The sequence below is a fragment of the Littorina saxatilis genome, linkage group LG8, assembly GCF_037325665.1.
Source record: "Littorina saxatilis isolate snail1 linkage group LG8, US_GU_Lsax_2.0, whole genome shotgun sequence".
NCBI lineage: Eukaryota > Metazoa > Mollusca > Gastropoda > Littorinimorpha > Littorinidae > Littorina > Littorina saxatilis.
In genome coordinates this window covers 42,840,876-42,846,959 of record NC_090252.1, presented here as the reverse complement: position 1 = coordinate 42,846,959, position 6,084 = coordinate 42,840,876, and the positions used below count along the sequence as shown (strand labels likewise).

At 40.5% G+C, this 6,084-nt stretch overlaps 1 long non-coding RNA gene across 1 annotated transcript in view; it reads left to right on the top strand.

Annotated features, from left to right (window-relative positions):
* Positions 1-4,747, top strand: part of LOC138972330 (uncharacterized) — an 8,096-nt gene extending 3,349 nt beyond the window's left edge. The window contains exons 3-4 of the long non-coding RNA XR_011457561.1: positions 1,999-2,051; positions 4,028-4,747. This is a non-coding gene — a long non-coding RNA (uncharacterized lncRNA). The remainder of the gene's footprint in view (positions 1-1,998; positions 2,052-4,027) is intronic.
* The last annotated feature ends 1,337 nt before the right edge of the window (positions 4,748-6,084 follow it).

Sequence of the window (6,084 nt, the reverse complement as noted above, 5' to 3'; positions counted from 1 at the left end):
AGTCAGTCAGTCGGTGGGTCAGACTGTTCATAGTGAGTTAGTAAGTAACTTAGTTACTGACTAAGTGAGTGAGTGAGTTAGTTAGTTAGTTAGTTAGTTAGTTAGTTAGTTAGTTAGTTAGTTAGTTAGTTAGATAGTTAAATAGTGAGTTTAGTTAGTTAGTTGGTTTGCTTTTTTTGCCCCTATGTATACCAGTTTGTTGCAAAAAAGTTGCTTCCTTCATGTGTGAAGAGTTGCACTTATTCTTGGTGTTGATTGTTCTTCCTTTTTTCGAGTCATATACGTTAACGTTTCCGGCGAAAATATGTGTGCGCAGTAATACGTGAACTAATCCTGATTCATGCCAACGGCAGACGTTCAACAGTCCATTGTTGTAACCTTGTGGTTTTCGAATATGTAAGAAGTTATAAGTTACTGGCTTGTTATGGCTTCTTGCCTTTCTACTCTGTGGGGATAATTGCGTTTTTGTAATCAGCTGACTGTATTTAACTGAAATAGTATACATCGTATCAGGATATATTGCCAGGGGCAAGTAAGTAGTTATAAAACCGGTGTAACACGAAATTTGTTCTCCACAAAAAATTGACTCCGGAGTAAACATTTCGTACGAAATTTTTACTTCCAGTAAAAATCTCGTACGAAAAAAGAACTCCACAAGGAACGAAAAAATTACTCCCTCCACGAAATTTTAACTCCCCAAATCTTTACTCCCAGTAAAAATCTCGTACGAGATTTTTCCTCCCTGGTTTTGTATTTCGCGGCGAACATTCGTACTCATGGGATCACAAGCCAAGCGTCATTTTACTATCGTGACATATATACATATATACCACTAGCGCGATATCCCAATTTTGTGCAATCCCGTTTTGCCGCCGTCTCTTTTTGCCCCCATCCCATTTTTTGCGACATTTCACAAGCCAATCGTCATTTTACTGTCGTGTCATACCAATAGCACGCCATCCCATTTTGACGCCATACCATTTTGGCGCCATCCCATTTTCTGCGTCATTCTACTTGCCAAGCCTCACTTTACTATAATTGAGTCATTCAACGGGAGACGACATTCCGTTTACGCGAAATCCCACTTTGCCGCAATCTGAAATATCGCGAAATAGGGATGGCGGCAAAATGGGATGACGACAAATCGGCATGGCGCCAAAATGGAATGTGGCGCTAGTGGTATATGACACGGAAGTAAAATGGCGTTTGGCTTGTGAAACGTCGAGAAAGTGGGATGGGGGCGAAATGGAATGGCGTCGAAACGGAATGGCGCCAAAATGGTATGTCCTGCTTGCGATATGACACGAGAGTAAAATAACGCTAAGCTTTTTTCGTAAAGGGAGTACAATTTTCGTACGAAATTTTTACTCCGGAGTAAAAATCTCGTGAGAGTAATTTTCTCGTGTTACACCGGCACTATGTTCAAATGTTCAGTGAAGAAAATACCTCGTCATATCACATCACCAATGTCATGGCTTTGCGCGTGCTGCTTGCCGTTTTTCTTATCATGACGCAAATTCTCAAAGAGGTAAATGACGAATAGTGTGCATTTTGTTTTATCGATGTGTTTCTGCCAAAGCAGGGTAGCTGAGAGAAGTGCCTCCCGTCAGAAAAAGACGTAATTTACAGTAAAAGCTAACGGTTTTCCGTCTCCTCAAAGTTTGTCAATAGCATTAAAGTGTCAGAATGTGTACGTGCATTTCCCGAGCTTTTTGCAAGTTGTCAAAATGTGCGCTCACTCGCCGCAACAGAAACGTTTAGTTCCAATCTTGAGAAAATTCAACGACGGGGAAACGTGAAACGTTACCAATATGCCCGATTAAGATATATGGTGCGTGACGCAATACCCAGATGTGCATGGGTATTACGTGTTGAGGCTGATAAAGCACAGATGCATTACTTTTAGTCACTGTGCATTAATTGCTTCGAGAATAATTGTAAACGCATTATGCAGTTGAATGTTTTCAAACTGTTCGGATATCTTTCCTGTCATTTCAGATCCGGGTAAAAATCTCCCTGAAGAATTTGGCAGACTTGACATGCAGGAGAAGGTAGGTTGATGTACCATATTGTCCAAAATTGGACCAAGGTTAAATGCTAAAATGACATATAATTATGCTATAATACGTACTACAAGGCTTCCAAAAAAGCCATGCGCCTGAATAAATGGGTAGATTAATTATGACAGCAGAAGCCTGGGATACATTACAGGGCTTATTGCTTGCGTGCGTGCATGTGCGTGTGACTGTGTGTGTGTGTGTGTGTGTGTGAGTGTGTGTGTGTGTGTGTGTGTGTGAGTGTCTGTGTGTGTGTGTGTGTGTGTGTGTGTGTAGACACAGAGAGAGAGAGAGAGACAGACAGACAGACAGACAGACAGACAGACAGACAGACAGACATAGCGAAAGAGCTCTAGGCAGTCAGCATGACTAAACCACAAGAACCGTTGACGTATGTTGGGGGGGGGGGGGGGGGATTTAACGTCCCTTTATGTTATCTGCCCTTCTGGACATACTGTAAATGTGTAATGTGTCACCGGCATCATTGGAAATACTTCGAGATAAATTCCTCTTTTTAGGTATCAATGAACATGGCCTAGCATTCTCTCATACATTCGCCAGCATAAATAAAAAACATTCGTTCAACTTTTAAAGAGGCGGCGGTTAATGTGCGCAACCTTGCTAGATTTTTGATTTTGTTTAAAAAGTATTTCAAAGTGTTAGACTCATGTGATAGCTATATTACTGATTTTTTATATTTCAAAAGTATTTTGCTCTAAACCGGTTAGTTTTGCAGTTATTGCATTTCGGAGAGGGAAGGGGTTTGTTTGAGTAGCGACCAAAATCAACATGGCTGCCAAACTATTCGTCCTAAGTGACCGACTGCATTACATCAAATAATACGCTTCTCCCTTGCCCTTACGGAACAAGGACCGCTCCATGGACTGGGTGGCCGAGTGGTAACGCACTTGCGCTCGGAAGCGAGAGGTTGCGAGTTCGACCCTGGGTCAGGGCGTTAGCAATTTTCTCCCACCTTTCCTAACCTAGGTGGTGGGTTCAAGTGCTAGTCTTTCGGATGAGACGAAAAACCGAGGTCCCTTCGTGTACACTACATTGGGGTGTGCACGTTAAACATCCCACGATTGACAAAAGGGTCTTTCCTGGCAAAATTGTATAGGCATAGATAAAAATGTCCACCAAAATACCCGTGTGACTTGGAATAATAGGCCGTGAAAAGTAGGATATGCGCCGAAATGGCTGCGATCTGCTGGCCGATGTGAATGCGTGATGTATTGTGTAAAATAATTCCATCTCACACGGCATAAATAAATCCCTGCGCATAGAATATGTGCGCGATATTGCATAAAAAAAAATAAAAAAAAATAAAGCCCTGCGCTTAGAACTGTACCCACGGAATACGCGCGATATACGCCTCCTATTGATTGATGTTGTATGATCTGTTCCAAAATGGCTGCGTGCTGCAAAGCAAGAGAACAAACGAGCTGATGTAATTGAAGGGGGTGAACAGTGTTGTTTGCGTCGCCTGACGTTTGTCAAAATCTATGTTCAGTACCACAATAACTAACCAATATGTAACAGAATTGGTACACAGACATAGCTTTTATCCTATCAGAATTAGTTTATATTATGAAAAATGGGATTATAATGGATACTGTGACCAATGAATTATCACTTTTTTTACAACACTTCACCGACCTATACATGTAGAAAGACCCTGATAAGAAACCTAACATGACTAAAGCTTCATAAGGGCTGTCTTAATAGTATTGAAACATATGTTGTGTATAGCTTGAAAATGAAGTTGGAAAAACATAATATCTGAAAAAATCGTCCCCTTTTGCATTTTGTATTATTACGTAAAAGTTCACAATCATTAAGATTACCCCCAAACTATGGCTGACTAATGTTGTTAATGCAAGAGGACATCAAAACAGGCGTAAACTAAAGGACGTAAGGCCATCAGTTCTTATCGTTAAATATCTGACGAGAAGTAACTACGTTCTGTACAGACAAACAGGGAAGCTCCCCAGGGCCTCTCAAAGAAGAGGGAACGCGAAAGATCAGAAGACACATAATTGAGAAGACTGCGGTCCTAAAGTTGCTTGAACCTTAGCACGGATTTCCTTCAGTCGGTCACCATGTGCGTCAACACCGGCATCGTAAGTAGCAGACGACAGTTACCCTGCAGATCCATGCTTCCGTGAATGTAAATCAGGTGACTCACGTGGTTCATCAAAGTCAATCAGCGGCTCACGTTGGCTGCTGTGACAATGTGTTTTGTGTCAAGGGCTCTCAGAGCTGTGAACACTTTGTCGTGCCCAGTTTTGACATTTGGATTTACCTGGACACGTGGCAAAATGGTTCCAAGCGAAAGGCTTACAGTAATAACATGTGTATTGTTTTCCGTTAATGTTGTAGTTTCTTTTCCGTTGTTGCTTGTTATTTGTGTTGCTTTGTGATCCTGTCATTCGTGTCGCGCTTTCTGCACTCCCCCCCCCCCCCCCATTCCCCGTCGTACCCCTGTGAGTGTTTATTACCATATGTTAGTGCACTATTTCACTAGCTGACCAATCAGAGCTGATTCTAGGTGACCCTCTACGTGTTATAACGGTCAGACAGGTACCCTTTTTGGCTCACGTAAGTGTAGCCTATGCGATGCTAAACTGTGTCTGTCTGTGCGTGTGTATGTATGTGTGTGTGTGTGTGTGTGTGTGTTCCTGTGTGTTCCTGTGTGTGTGTGTGTGTGTGTGTGTGTGTGTATGTGTGACGGAGTGATTGAGTTTGTGTTACTGTTTGTCGATTTCTTACGTGAGCCGTGAATGCTTCGCCTCTTGTTTATTTATCATTCTAAAATTAAGAAAGACAAACTAAAACTTTGAACTTAAAACTTCAGGGTGACTTTTTCTGAGGAGTGAAAATGTGTGTTCTTAACAATGAAACCCATTACAATGTTAAATACCGAAAAGCCAAGTTTGTCGGCGGGGTTTACATAAAATGTACATTGTAAAAGTTCCGTGAGCACTCTGTTTGGTTGTTGTATTATGTATTATGTATTATGTATTATGTATTGAATGTACTCAAGCCAAGCAACATTCCTGTGTCCTGCATTTCGTTGTAATACAATAGTATGTCATATGTTGTATCTGCACAGAGACGAACCATACTTCTTTGCGCTAAGATAGGAAACTAAGCCCAGCCGATCTGACCGATGTGACCCTACAACATTAACCGATTTTGTATCAGAATGTGTACATCATAATGTTAAGATTCGTGGGAATTGTATACATTGTATATCACACATTGGATTGATAATTGAGTTGTACAGATTGGTTATATTGTGGGACAAAATGGATATTCATTCTATAATGCGTTTATTTGGTTGACAAGGTAAGACACACACTATTTACAGACAACTGATGGAAAGGGCGGTTGTCCCAAATGTATAACGCATTGAAAAAGGGTCTGAATCTCTTAACTCGTTGTTACATAGAAAATGTATTTTTGGAGACGATGTTAAAACAACAAAAGATACTTGTTCGGAAACCAGAGTCATGCAGATCGTAACAATGATGAATGTATTATTGTTGAATGCAATCATGCAGATTGGTACCATACACATTGTAATTAAGTAGATTGGTTGCATACATATCGTCACCATGCAGGTTGGTAGCATTCAGATTGTATTATTACATAGATTGGTAGCATAAGCACATAGGTATTACGCAGATTGGTAGCAAGCACACATACATTACGAAAAAAATAAAATAAAATTACGCAGATAGGCACATGCACATTTTAATTCTGCATATATTGGTAGTATTTAGATTGTAATTTTGAAGATTTTACAGACAGGTTGGTAGCATGCCATTTTTGATAACGTAGATTGGTAGCATGTCATTTGTAATTAATTAGATTGATGACATGAAGATCGTAATGAAGGTAGCGTGCAGATCATGCATCATGTAACCATGTATACTGGTAGCTGACATACTTTCAAATGAGCGCTTTAAATAATAATCATTAATGTTTTTGTCATGTTTGTCCGGTTGTTTGTTGTCTATATTGC